The sequence below is a fragment of the Hipposideros armiger genome, unplaced genomic scaffold (assembly GCF_001890085.2).
Source record: "Hipposideros armiger isolate ML-2016 unplaced genomic scaffold, ASM189008v1 scaffold_1659, whole genome shotgun sequence".
NCBI classification, from domain to species: Eukaryota; Metazoa; Chordata; class Mammalia; order Chiroptera; family Hipposideridae; genus Hipposideros; species Hipposideros armiger.
Window position 1 is genome coordinate 105819 of NW_017733009.1, and position 15988 is coordinate 121806.

Genomic DNA, 15988 nt, shown 5'->3' on the forward strand with positions numbered 1-15988 from the left:
ATATTTGACACAACCAGTACGCCACTGTTCCTGTAAACTGCTCTTCCTGGGTGTGATTCCACAACAGCGCCCTATCCTGGTGTTTGTTTTCTCCACCCTTTCAAATGACTCCTGTGTTTCTTTTATTGCTTCCTCCATCTTCACAGATCCTAACACTTAATGTCTGGTCTCTGGACTTCCTCCCTTAAGATACTAATCAGTCTCACCACACACTTCTGTGCGAATCACTTTGAACTGTCTATTTAGGGCCCCCTTGATTAAACTAGCCCTCCCTGCTTGCCATCCCTTCTGAACACCAACAGTACATATTGACAATTCTACACACTGAACACTCAATTATATATATAGCTTTCTGTGCCATTACATACATGTCAGATTCATCCCCACCCCTTGTGGACTGTAGGATTCTCAAGTCCTGGGGCCATGTGTTATATCACCATTTTATGTCCAGCATTTGGTGAGTGCTAGACCACCAAAAGTCATTAGTAAATCATTCAGTGGGTAATGGACTTAAGACTCCCAGGCTGTAAATCCTGCACCTCTGACACATACTAAATAATTGGAATTAGGCTGTCTAGTTTTCTGCCTTTGGAAAGCCTTGGATGGCAACATTTCAGCATCATAGTTAAGGTTTCAGGAAGCCAGTTTGGTTTGCATAACCATGTAAAACTAAATTAATGTTTTCTTTTTTTATGACAAAGTTTTTTTTTTTAATGTGGGTAATTTATTTTCCTATGCTAGAGATTTTAACAGTGAAAATAATTCAGTAATGGGGAGATTATAGTGTGAGTGACTTTGCTATGAAGACTATTGAATTATAGAGGCAAAAGTGATTTTCAAAGCTGTCATGTCACACCCCTTCCCATTTTACTGATGAGAAGCCATACTTTTAAATTAATATGTTAGTTTCAAAGAATGATTCATAACCTTGGATGCATGTTAGAATCATTTAAGGTACTTCCAAAAAATACTGATTGTGTCTCCACCCCTCACACACACATACACACACACACACACACACACACACACACACACACACACACAATTAATTGGGGTTGGGTCATGGCATTGAAATGTTTTGTTGTTGTTGCTGTGTTTTGTTTTTAAGTTACCCAGGACATTTAATGAGAACCACACTGGATTAAAATTTCTAGGCTTACTGCATATTAATTAAACCAAAAATACTGAATGAGTTGTGGTTTCAAACTACCTGTGTACAAATCACTGTTATGAATCATTAATTATTCCTAGGTTTTAAAGATAGCAAATATTTTAATAGTCATCTTATGAATCACTTGAAATATATGTATTACAAACTTAAGTATAATTTAAACATTAAGGAATGACACTGATACATCCATTCTTTAGAAATTTCTGATTAGTGCCGTTACTTACTAAGCAGCTTTTGGAATTGTACTCTTCACCAATAGGTGGCACTAGTCATTTCTGTATTAAACTATATGACAACTAAATTGCACACCCTTTAATGAAACATATTTTATGTATATCCCTATTAAGACCCCATTATAAGTTTCAGCTTGTGAAATTCATTTTTAATTTATCTGCATGTGTTTCATTTAAGTGTTTTTTAATTACTAGAGCGCTTAGCATAATGAATGCTGAAACTATGGATTGATTTAATGCCACAATAAAGATTTTCTGCTTTAATCCTTAATTAGTTCACTGAACTTGCATCCATTTAATATCAGTGACTAGGATTTTATTAATGATACTATTGTTTTCAAAGCAAAAGCAATGCAAACCACTGAAATTCCCTGTAACAACAATATCAACTTAAGGTTACGGTTTGTGAGAAATTAAAATACACTTTTATGTTCATGAATACATTTTAGGTTTCCTGTACGTTTAAGTAAAGACCTGTTTTAATCTAATACCATAGTACACTATTACTTAAACAAAATACAGACTTTTAGTAGAGACGAATGATCTGGCTAATTACAAGTTAATTGACAGTTTCCTCCTGTTCCTGCCTCTTATACTCTTCTCTGAAAACCACCACATGAATAGATTAGTAATGATAATATATACCAGGAGATATCCATCAATATGATTTTCCTTCACCCAACAGCAATAAAGATATTAACTCGTACTAATTCTGGCCTAGCTCTATTTCTGCTGTGTGCTGGTCTCTAGATTAAAGTTGTGTTTCCAAATTTCTAGAGCTTCTGTGGTTGATAAAATACTAGGCAACAGCTTCTGCTGTGACACTTAGCTCAGGCGAGCCAATTCAGCAAATATACTTTGGGCTGAATTCAATTAAAAAAAATCTCTCATTTCCTAGAAAAAACTAAAAAAAACTAAAACGTCATATCAAGATAATAGAGCCATATACAGGGATACCTTATTTTCTTTATTTTGTTATTTTAAAATTGAGCTTGAGATAGTGTACTAAAAAGGGAGTTTTGAGCCCTGAAATAGCTCTTTCAGAGACATTTAACTAAGTGGCCAAAGAAAATTATTACTGAATCACTAATTCAGATTGTGGAGCTAGCCTCATTATTTTTTTATGAGGTTCCCTCTATACTGGGAGATAATTTTCTGAGTCTGGAGACATGTTTGTTTTATTCTAAAAGGATTCAAGAGGAAATAAGCAAGATATAAATGTATAAAGTTTCTTTTGCTCTCGGGGGTTTTGTGCAACTTATGTCAGAATGATTAAAAATTGAGTGGCAGCAAAGAGTGAAGTTGAAGTGGATTTTCATCTGTCAACTTAAAGCTGGTTATTGTGTTGTCAGGGTTTTCTCTAAAGCTTTTTTCCTTCAAAATACATGCAATAAAAATGGTAGGATTTTTCTTTTTCCATTTTACCAGAGAAACACAGAACTTTTGTTATGCTATGACTCACTTTCCTCCATCCCCTGAAATTCCTGCTATTCCCAGTGCTCAGCAATCAGACTTTACCCTGATTGCTGGATTAGGCGTTTTGAACCCCATTTCTCTTAGGAAATGTGTTCTGCTGTTTGTTTATCACTATATGCTCTTCAGATGATGACTGCTTATTTTTTGTTTAAGTTCTCCCTGGTACAACCTATTGAGCATAGGGTTAAATGTACCTCAACAAAAGTCATAATCCAGAGGTGCAATGGCTTTCGACCTTTAGGGCACATGGCAATCGCTAGGAAGCAGGGTTACCAGTTTGAGCCAATAAAAATACAGGACGCTGAGTTCAATCTGAATGTCAGACAAATAATGAAGAACTGTTTCAGTACAGTCAGCCGTTGAACAAAGCAGGGGTTAGGGGCATTAAGCCCCCTGTCCTGCACATCAAAAATCTTCACATAACAGTTGACTCCCCCAACACTTTAATACTGACTGACCGGAAGATTTACTGATAACATAAGCAGTCAATGAATACATAGTTTTTGTGTTATATGTACCATATACGGTATTCTTAGAATAAAGTAAGCTAGAGAAAAGAAAACGTTATTAAGAATACCACAAGGAAGAGAAAATACATTTACAGCACTGTAGGACTAACAGGTTCCCTGGTAATGCTAGTGCTGCTGCTCTGGGGACCACAGCTTTGGATGCCAGTGCATGGTGCTTAAGAGCTTAGGCTCGCATGATAGGCTGGTTTGAATCCCAGGTCTGCTGCTTAATACTGCGCACCCTGGATTACTCACCTGAGTACTTTAACCTTGATTTCACCACTAATAACTCAGAGTGCTCAGCAAAAGGCAAAGCAAGTGTTCAGTAAAGGTTAAGTCACAATTTCTTCATAGAGGAAAGACTTTTAATTGAGGTCAGTATTTCCCAGATAGTGTTCTTTAAAACAATAGAATTATAGTAAAACCATTTTTTACTTGAGAAAAAGTACAGAAGTAAGTTTACTATAAAATAATCCAGCACATCATGACTTCCCAAAATTTAAGAATGCTAATAAAGAAAGTGAAACTTGAAGAGAAGCATTTTCCAAACTTACCTGACTCTAGAAAATCACTTTTCACATGGGAAAGTAATTTAAACATTGTTTCCCATGATAAACCAGTTTAGGAAATATTGCCATACTTCACAGGGCCTCTCAACGCAAAATGACATAATTACAAATAGGGATCACCTTTGCTATACAGAAAAACAGGTTTCTTTCAAGTATTGTTGATGTCCAGCAGAAATTGGCTGAAACTACAATGCATTCATTCTTTCATTTATTCAACACATCTCTATACACATTATTCATTGAACATCTAAAATGTGTATAGAGAATTGTGTGCTATAATGATAGGGAAAAGTTAGATGAGAACTACTGCCCTTAAGGAGCTCACAACTTGGCACTTAAAATATTGGACAGTGGGTCCTTACTTACCAAGACTGCCTTAATGTTCCTCTCATCTTGACTAAACTTTAGACAGGTTTCTTCCTCACTATAGGTCCCTGACCTCCCTTTTCTTAGAGCATTTACTTTAGACAACTTGCAATTGTAAATGCTTCCTTTTCCCCTTTGAGATGTAAATCTTCTACAACCCAGAAATGTCTCCAGGATGTGGAGTCATCCCTTTGAAATATAATCATAGCGGTAGACATCAGCCCTATCTCCCAGTCTCTGTGGTTCAGTAGGAGTCTAACTTTAATAAGTGACAATTAGCAAAAACAGGTGGCCTAATCATAGTGAGCAGCCTCTCCTCTAACATCCTCCAGGAGTTTCCCATTGGTTTACTCCTGCATTTAAAAATCCTTCTACACTGTGTTTCAGTGTGGTTGAAGCCAATCGCTCTCTCCTATAGCAATAGTCTTGAATAAAGTCTCCCCTGCCTGTTTCACTGGTCTGGGGGCGGATTTTCTTTTCCAGTACTAATCACATTTTACCCTGTATATTGTTCATCTTGTCTAGCCCAACATGTTAATGAATCTGATTAACCACCAGCAAAGTTGGATGTGGTGCCCAATGTTAAATATTTTAAATGCCACCCCTGCATACAGGCAAACGGGCTTAGCAGGAAACAGTCAGACGGAACGTCATTGAATCTTACTCCTACCCCCTACTACTGATGCTGCCCTGGGGGAAAAAAAAATGTTTGATTTCTCTTAATGATGTTTTTTTTCTCATCTGTAAAATAGGGAGAACAAAAGCCTACTTTTCAGATGTAGTTTAACCAGGGGAAAAGGTCAATAGAGTAGGAGGAAATGAGCTAGTCTGCACTGAGCAAATCATCGAGCAAGCACTCAGAGAACAGCCGAGCCGATTTATTGGTGGGAAGTCAGCAAAAATGCCCCAGCATCACTTACTAAAATCCTTAACGCTCCCTTGGGCGGCTCTGCTCACTCTAAAAGAACAAGACCTTCTAACGCTCAGGATCCTATTGAAGGTGTTTTCTGCTACAATTCCTCCTCTTTCAGAGGCCTGGTGCCTTTGCTTCTTCTGAATTTCCACACAGTTGTCACCTTACCAAAAAAATGAAAAAAAGTCCCCTCATTTGTTTCTATATTCTTGGAATCTAGTCACATTGTGCTTTAAATGTCTTCCTCGAATTGAACTGGTTTGGTCTGATTAATTCTCTCCCTCTGCCAAACCACTTCTTTCTGAAGGAACCAAAGTCCTACCCTTCCTTGATTTTCACCCATTGCCTGAAATGACAGTTATAGTCCATGTTGTCATTGCTGAGCAAGAAAACACATTGGCAACCTGGGCAGAACCCCCCGAGGGATTAAGCGCTGATGTTTTTCACTGCAAAACAAGCCATCCTTCCCCTGAAAGGACAGAATCATTTGTCAAAAGTGTATTATTTGGGAACATTATTCTGTTCCACCAGAGGGCATCTTTTTCTCCCCATAAGTAAATCAATAGCCCTCTCAAGCCAAAAAGCATGTTAGATTTAACCTCTTCCATTTGAATTACATAAAACTGACATTTATTATAACACAAGATGTGCAATGGTTGGATCTTAATTTATAGTCCCAGCATCGACTTTTAATGAGGGAGTCTTAGAAGCCACTGATTTAAACTTTATTAAACAGCACCACACAGAGACCAATGGTACCAAATAAATACTACTGGGACCACAATGAAAATGATTGACACTAAGCAAGTACATTTCCAATAGTAATCTAAAATATATATAAAAAAATGTAGGAGGGGGTTATGATTTTTTGTCATGGCCTTAATTATCGAACAGTATTGAGCAATTTCTATAGACTTAGTTCTTGGCTACATGATATAGGATGTTCAAAAACAGAGTAAGTCTTAGTTTCCGCTTTCAAAACAGCTGATAAGATACATATGCACCTGCAAACACTTAACTAATGACCTAGGAGAGAGGACCTGGAGGCGACTTCCTGACATCACTGGGAATTGATCTAGTTGATCTTTGTAGAAATATGATCAAATATTTGTAAAGGAGGATGGGATGGCAAAGCAAAGATAAACAAGGGAGAAGGAAAGTATGTTGGTTAGAAGAAAAGTTGAGGACCAGGTTATAGGGTTGAAACTGTGTCTTGGGGGCACTACAGAAGACAAAGATCAAGACACATGAACAAGCAGTCTAGGTTGTAAGAAGCATTCGAATGCCCTTGTAAAGAAGAATAACAGATGAGAGACATGCTTTAGGAAAAATTTCCATATAGAATGGGTTGGAATAATAGGGTATAATAGGGTAAGGGAGTAGGAAGACTTGTTGGGAAGCTGATGCAGCAATACAATTTTCTTTAACATAATCAGTGGTGCTAAAAGGTGACTAAAGAACGTACAATGAAGAATGAAAATAAGGTTTGGATGCAGAATGGACTTCCAAGGAACAAGCCCTAAATGATATTTCAAATAAGTGACATGTCTGTTTAGAAATGTACACTTGAGAAGTATCCACATAAAGATGACAAAGGAGGAAATGAAACGCATGGGCCCAAGAAGTCAATATGTGCTACCATGAAAATGATGATAGTGGAGAACTAGGAATGAAAACCAGTTCAAAGAGTTAAATGATCAGGGACTATATGCATATTGTAAAATAATGGTCCTTAAAAATTTGGTGTAAGTGGCATAAGAACTCCTTAAGGGCTGCTAGTTGTTAATGCAGAGTCAACAGATGGAGGGGTAAAGCTCAAAACCTAAATATTGAACAGTAGTCCCAGGTGAGGTTGTTGCAGGATGACCCTGAGACCACATGGTGACATACATTGAGAGAGACTTGTAAAAAAAGAAAAAAAAATCTGCCTTCTGTCTTTAATGCTAGAACTTTAGGTTGCTTTGATATCTGAAAAGTGATCTTCATATTTTTCCTCACATTCTGCTTTATGCTGGTATTACACATTAAAAAATAAAAACAAAAACCACTGAAATATAAAGAGGGCAAAAAGTTTGTAACACCAAACAACAGAGCATAACAATGACTGCTGAGTCATCACTGCAGATTAAAATGTGGACTATTTTCCTGTAGAAGTTTTTAAAAAGTATCCTGAGTAAAATGAACTTGTAGAAAAAGTAGGTTTATTTTCATTGCTGCATGGTATCAGAATGTCTGATATGTTCCCGATGTAGGTGTCCTCAATAGATCAGTGGCAGTAATATTTAAGCTAGTCACATTCTTGGCAAGTTTATATACTATATAACTTATTCACTATATAATAGGAAATGAAGTTACAGAGTTGTCTATTTGAATCTTGAATATTTATAAAATTAATCAGTTTTCCATTTTCAATTGAAGATTATACTACATGTAAACAATGTTTATAATTCCTGTGAGAACTCTGTTTTTTTCTTGACTCCTCCCAATTATTTCCACTATGAATCTTTTGATGAATGAATTTTATCACTGCAGAAATTTAGGAATGTATGTGAATAAAAGGATCACTGAGATATCTTTCTTTAGAATAAAATGACTAATGAAAGCTCTAGATATTTTTAACACAACGAATTCCTCAGAAAAATTTGTGTGAAAAATTTCACGTTTAATGGCATTAGTCTCATTAAGCAACTTGTATTTTATTACGAATATACAGCACCTGTGAGGCATTGTAAACTCATAACTTCAGTTCCCTCTGGTGGCAGAACATTCAAAGCGAAACGGTCAGCACTCTGGAGAGGGCTGTGGGCTGCTTGCATTTATAAGCTCTAGATAAGGAGAAATACTAATGGCTATTCCTATATATGGAGATTGCTTTGGAAATAGCTTCTCACCTACATCCTTGGGGCAAATAACTACTGCTGAAGATGTAGAAGAAAGGATAGTGATTTCATATTGCTATACATGTATTTCAACATAAGGAGAAAGCAACCACATGGATGGATTTTGAGATTATTATGCTAAGCGAATTAAGACAGAAAAAAGTCGAGAACCATATGATTTCACTGATATGTGGTATATAGAATGAAAGCAACACAGGAACAATACAAACAAATAAAGAAACGAAAACTCATAGACACAGACGATAGTTTAGTGGTTACCAGAGGATAAGAGTGGAGGAAGGTGGTAGATGAGGGTAAAAGGGATCAAATATATGGTGATGGAAGGAGAACTGACTCTGGGTGTTGACACACAATGTGATATACAGATGATGTCTTACAGAACTGTACACCTGAAATCTATATAACTTTACCCAATTTTGTCACCCCAATATACTTCAATTAAAAAAAAAAGCAAGATAAAGGGTGACTTCACTGGAGGCTGATTTGGACAGTAATTTTCAAATTAATATATCTACTACATTTCTTAGGCGAATTCATAGCAAAGAGCAGAGGAAAAAGACAACACAAGAGAAGAAAAGAAAAAGGGGCGATCCCTGTGCCCTGCTTATCAGAGGAGTCCCTGAGGCATGCGGCGATCACAGGGCAGGGTGGTGTAAAGGCCGGGCATTTGGAAAGATGATGAGATATGAAGATTTTAAGTTTTTATCAAAACCAGGAATAGTTCAGGAAATTTGAGGCAATTGAAAGTCCAAAAACCTAAGTGAATTACAGAAGTTTCACAGGTAGTTAAGCAGTAGAACCAGGATTTAACCTCAAACTTATGACTCTAAATGTATTTTTTGATATGTTACACTTTACAAATTCAGAGTGTAAAGCTGGGAAGGACAAAGGGGAATCATAGATTACTGCAGGGGTCGGCAAACTGTGGCTTGCCAGCCACATGCGGCTCTTTGGGTACATACATGTGGCTCTGAAGTAAAATTGAAAATGAAAATAAAACTATCATGGTTTCATTTATAAAATTTTTAAAGGATATTATTCACATAGTGGTGATTTCATTTGTTTTATGGCTCTCAAATAATTTTTAAATTGTTGTGAGGGACAGGATTGGCTCTTCCATCTCAAAAGTTTGCCAACCCCTGGGTTACTGCATGATTAGAGGTAGATGCTTGAAAGAATCCTAGATGTGATCAAATGGCTGAGCATGTTCTATTTTCTGTAACATGAAACTTAAATAAGCTCCTGGTTTTTGTAATCCTTGTGAAATGCAGCCTGTGAAATATAATCACATGTGCTTTTGCTTCTGAACCTTGAAGCCAAGAAACCTGAAGGATTATATACCCCTCAAGGTTCAAAAATTTTAATAATCCAGTAGGATAGGGTTTTACTTTAAATTCCTTCAAATCCACAGATTTTAAAAGTCCTTTGGAGGTGTAAATGTCAAAGAGATACACATAAATGCATCAAACATTTATGTTTCTTTTTTTTAACCAAACTTTTTCAAACAATAATAAAGCAAAAAGCATCATGGAGTGACAAAGAGGTGACTATAATGTATTTATTTGTTGGTATAATATTTACTGCTTTTTAGCTACCTAGCAACCATTACCCACTTTCACTTGTTCTTCTTTATTGTTAATAGGGTCTAGATTTCATTTAGCTTCCCCTGAGGGGCCTTATCCTTCATGGCAGGTGGGCCTCAGCAGCAGTCATAATTGGCACAATCTAATCATGGTGGTCAAATTCCTCTTACTGGTTATTAGTTCAGATAGAGCCTGTGATGTAATAATGGCCAATAAGACATAATAGAAAGTCTGCTAGGAAGCTCTAGGAAATTTTCTTGCTCTTAAACAGAAACATAAAGGATTTGAGTTTTTAATGGGACTACCTACTTCTGGACTTCTTACCATGTTTACACCACTATTAGTTGGCTTTTCTGTTACTTGCAGTCAAAAACATGATATAATTTTTCTCTGAGCTTTTATATTTTATTATAGGGTCAGCTCCATGGAAAATATTAGGTTGAAGGAGTCAGGTTAGTCTTAACCAACCTCTTTTATGGTTGATAGGCTCCTCAGTGCCCAACTTATTCCCATCTGTGAATCTGGAACCCCTTACTGAACATTTACACATGGATATCTAGCTGTAAAAGAACTGAAAGGCACAGACTCTGTCCTTAGGTAGTTTCTAACGTAGGACTCCACATGGTTTGGCATGGCCCTGGACACTCCACTAGAGCACACACTTTTAATAGTGGTTCCATACTCTGTCCTTTTGCAATTCCTCATTCTCTGACTCGTGACCTATTTCCTTAGCGTGCGCTCTCTCCCTCCCACAATCACCCTAATAGAAAAAAATGGTGATTGATACGAGAGAGTTAAGTCACAGGAAAATATTATTCTTATTACAATAGTTTAAATTATTTCATTTCAATAAGTTAGCTTTTAGAACTTAGCTCTGATTTAAGAAGCTCAGTAGATTCAATTAGTGTTAGTTGGATTTTGTGGCATTTTCCCAGGTAATACACATCTACGACAGACACCTGAACCATTTGCATACGAAAAATACATGCTTGTCCCCTAAGCAAGGCCCCTGTTTTGAATTAAAAGTGCAGTAAATGTCCTGGAAGATAAAGGGAGTTAGTTATTTATTGGCAGAAGGAACAATTCTCTTAGCACCTGCACTTAGGTCCTAAATCTTCATAGAAGATTTTTATATACATGTGTATGGCCTAAGTTTTTATGAGCACATACCAGGGGTGCCAAAAAAAGTATACATATTTTCAGAGATGTTATCTATGCTCAAGCTGTCGTTCACCATAATCAGAAGTGTCTGGACACTGGTGGTAACCGCTTTGAGCACCTCTTGTAATTGCAAAAGTCAAACGTGACGTATTCATCTTTTGTTATTGGTATATATATTATTACAATTAATACAGTTGTTTCCTTTCTTAAAATATGTATACATTTTTTGGCACCCTCTGTATTTATATACCATTTGTATATTTTTAAATAATAACAGTGTAAGATCTGACCAGGGATTGGGATGGGAGAGAAAAGCTGGGAAAGAAGTCACATTCTGGAAAGAATATTGTCCCTATAACAGAACTTCCTGGCACATTTTAAGAGACATTGGTCATGAGATCTAAAAGTACATGTAAAACACAAATAGAATAATAAAAAGTACACTCCCTTCTCCTTATTTTATTAAGTTGTATTTTAGCATTAAAATATGCACTTGGCACAGTTTAAATGACAAAAAAGTACTTACTTAAATAAACTTCTACATGGCAGAAAAGCAAAGAGAACTAGAGTAATTTGGGCCCCCAATTTTTTGACTTTCATGAAGTTAATTTACCTTCGTATATTGTAATATTCATTTTTTTCTTTACAATTCCCATTTCACAAAGAACATTTTTAAATGAAGTAGTAAAATAACAAAGGAAGAGTGCTCTATAAACAGCCAGAGAAATATTACCCTTACAGCATAAAACCGAATCTGCATCCTTTGACTCATGCCATGAGGAATAATTAAACTAGTTCCAAGTGCAACTTGTCACTCACTTTACAACCTTCAATGTTTTTAACAACTCTTTAAATGCACACACTGACATTATTATCTGGTTAAAAGACTTCTCTCTTTAGGACCTCATATTTTAAATTTCCTAATCTACAGGATTGGTGAAAATTTATTAAGACCAAGAAAGTGAAAATATAATAATGCCAATGCTGTGAAAGTAGTAATAGAATGTGTCTTAATAAGATGAATTCTAGCCACGTAAGAAAATTGCACTTCTTTTAAAATATCTGTAGGCTGAATTGCTTTTGGTTGTAATTTTACAAAGTGACCTATTGTTAGTTACATTAAACAAATTAAGTGCCCAGTTTTAATATCAATTATTAAAATTGCAGAACTTTCATTGTTAAAATAATAAAAAATGACATTGATTTTACAGGTGGCAACCAAGGAATTTTTAAAACACTTTTTTCTCTCTCAGTTTTCGAATCTGACTTTTGTTCAAGAGAGTGCCCGTACTGGTTATGCGTGCCTGCTATTACACACAGCCAGTTTTTAACGACGTTTTATCAGACTCCAATATACCTGAGAAAAAGCTACTCAGTTCAAGGTCTGATGTTTATCTCGGAGTTAAAACAGGCTTCAAACGCCTTGAAAGAACTTGCCAGCGTACAGTTTTAGGCAACAGGTGCCCAAACCCCCACGGGGCTCCAGGAGGAAGTGTTTTCTATCAGACGCAGCACCTTCCCTTTTTTCTTATCTTCAGACAAGTCAGCACTAAAACCTTGAGTCCCTGGCTTACTGTAGAGAGCACTTCACGTTACTGACTGCACAGAGTACACACATACACTGGCTTTTGTAGAATTTTCTTTTACAATTAAGGGCAGAAATAGTATCACAGAAGGATGATCAATGATACTCTGAGAACTACTCTCTCCCCAAGCACGGTTATCTTTTGAGAGGGTTCTTTAAACTTTGCAGTTGGGGTTTTATGACCATAGGAGTTATACAAAGAGCCATAGAATGGGGTTAAATTAAATGACTTAAGGTATTTATAGAAACCATCAAAAATATTTACTGAGCATCTGCTGTATGTCAGGCAGAACGAATTCAAAAATGACTTGGAGGATCAGAGCCTAGTGACCTAAGGGCATCCGGTAGGGGAAGATAGTCAATCATGCAAAAACCCGAGGAGGGGTCATCTTGAAGCAGGTGTTGGGAACAGCTAACTGGAATGAGAGGAAGAGGAGTAAGGAAAGGCTTCCAGAAGGAAATGGCTGAGACCTCACAAAAACCCAGGGGTAGACGAAGTGCTTTGCAGTTTTTTTTTCAGATGTAGATTTTGTTAGGTCCTGATTAAATACAAAAGGAAATGCAATTAGTACACATAAAGTCCTTAGTACATGCTGCTTTATATTCATTATCTAATTTAAATCTGACTATCGATCACTGATGAATTGGGAAGGATGCCTATTTCAAGGCAGAGATCTAGATTCAGCGAGGCTTGAAAAAGGACCCACGTTCTTTCAGATGTTAATCAGCAAAGCTAGTGGTTAAACTCAGTTACATCTGACCCTAAGGCCCTTCCTGCTATTCCAGGAAGGAAAGACAGAAGAAGGAAATACAGAAATGCAGAAAAAAAAATCAATCAATGATACAAATAGACAGCATAGAACTTACACTCTATACCACAACCATTGTCATTCCTTAACTGAATATTTGCTTCATTTATGAGGATGGAGTAGAATTATGCTGAGCCTTTTCTCAGGGCTATGAAAAGCCTTTAGGCTACACACTCTGTTACTCAGACTTCAGCTGTTCTCCTGGTGTGATGCAGACCAGCCCAGAGCTCCCTGACCCAACTATCCCTGCTGTCTCCACCAGCTTCACAGACCAAAACTCAAACCAAACCAGTTCTGCATGTCCTGATTCCTATTTTGAGATTATCAAGGAGAAATTGACAATGGTCTCCTTAAAACTGGTGATGATGTGGCTGGCATTTTCTAGACATGTTCTTTAGAACCTTGCTTCTCAAAATGTGGTCCTCAAACCAGCTGCATCAGCCTCACCTGGGAGTTTATTACAAATACAGAATTTCTGATTCTATCCTAGACTTACTGAATCAGAATCTATATTTTTAACCCAATCCCCACGTAATTCTTAGGTACTTCAACGTTGGGAAGTCCTGGTTTAGAACAGTAATGCTGCTCTATATTAATAGAAATAAACTTCCTCCGACAGGGCATCTGGATTCCTTAATATGTTAATATTCACTGAGATCCTTTTCCAATAACCACATCTTATTTGGAGAAATGAAAAGCAGAGGAATAAGGAAATTATAGGACTAGTATCCTGGAAAATCACTATAAAAAATCTACTATTCAACCATATTTAACACAGGCTGGAAAGTTTAAATAAATGAGTTTAATTTTAAGTTGGTTTGCTGTTTTCTGCCCTAATAAATAATCCTTTTACATACAGATTTCTATACATATATTTCAACGTAGGATGCATTCTTAGAATTAGAATTTTACAGCAAAAGAAGTGATCATTTTACCAACTGTTAAGTATTGATAAGGTTTGATATTGGGACTAAGGACATAATTAAATGTCCTGGAGGTCTCAGGACAGTTATGGGATTTGGGTTCCTCAGGGGACTATGTTAAAGGTAGAAAGGTGATGAGGCAATGGGCAGAGGAAAGGGCGATGCCGCTGTGCTTTAGCCAGGCACCAAAACGGGCATACAGCAAATTGTCTTAACAGATTAGATTTGGTTCAGCTCTGATACCATATGAGCTGCTAGACTTTGGCTTCTCTCTCTCTGGAACCGGGCCCTTTATCAAACAGCAAAGTCAGAGCTTTTGCAGCCAACTGAAACTGGAATCAAATGTACAGCCCGTTGGCACATCAAACCCCACACATGTGTCACTTTCACATCCTAATATGCTGGTTCTAAGCTGTCCATGCCCATGTGCTCACGCAGCCTCCCGCTCCTCTGCAGAGCTGAGAGCTGCACGCCCATCTGACGCGGACGCCTGGGCATCTGGGCACTTCCGCCCTATCCCCAAGCAAGGCTCTGCCTCGATACAGTGTACACTCCTCACGTAGTGTTCGCTCTCGCTCCCTCAGAACTACTACACGTGAAATGATATCACCTCTAAAAACTACATGACAGGGCAAAAATTGTTAATATCTCTCAAGGCCTGAAAAAGTGTAACATTTGCTATATTGGGAAATCATGTCTCAATGGAATAGATGCTTAATATTTGCTAACACCTCTGGGACAAGGTCATCAGATTTAATATGTACCTCGTATTACTGAAATAGAGAAAGCAATTAAGTAACAGATCAGGCATCCATACGATTCTCTCTGATGGACTATTATTGATGACTAGTAATATAAGATAGAACAGTTATCAGTGCACATAGATCACCTGGTTGTATTAGACAAAGATATAAAGACATTATCTTTTATGTTAAAAGGAGAATAAAAATGTAGTTTGATTTCTTGAACTCAGTAACCGCTGGGCTAGGACAGGGAGACCATCCAGTTTTCAAGATAATGCCACTTGGGAGTTGATTTAATTATCCCATTCCATTTAGAGTATGACATACAATTTATATTTCTACAGTGTATTTTCTGGAAACCTTAAAACATTTTTACAAGTCTTCGTTCGCTCTTATTTCTGCCTTTGCACCAAGTAATATGCTGTCTTAGACTTGAGAAAACAAGAACTTAAGAAATAGAAAATAATTTTGAAAACTAAATTTGGGTTATAGTTTCTCTTCATTTAACCATTGTGTAAATATTTTGCAGAATTCAACTTCCACCTATTTTTATTCTCCTAAGTGATCTATCTTCTCTCAAGAGTTTTGGCTATTTCCTTTAGGATGATATTATAAAATCTGTACCCCCAGCCCTGTTTCAACTCCTCAGCTTTAAAAATGATATATTAACTACCTGCTGCATACTTGCAAATGATTTTGTTAATTTAACTAATATGTTTAGTGGCTTTTAAGGATACTATTATTATTGCTATTATTGGTTACAATGGTAAGCAAAACACACATTGTTCCTGTCTTCATGAAACACATATTCTAGTACCACACAAAAACCTCAAAAGTAATATATCAAAAACTAAACTCACCGACTCCCTTTAAAACCAAACTTCAATCATTTTTGTATCTCAATATGGTTAATGCAATTGTAGATATATGTGTGTGTGCATATATATATATATATATATATATATATTATATATATATATATATATATACATTTTTCATTAAAAAATAATCTTTCTGTTTTTGAATGGCCAGATTATAAAAATGAGT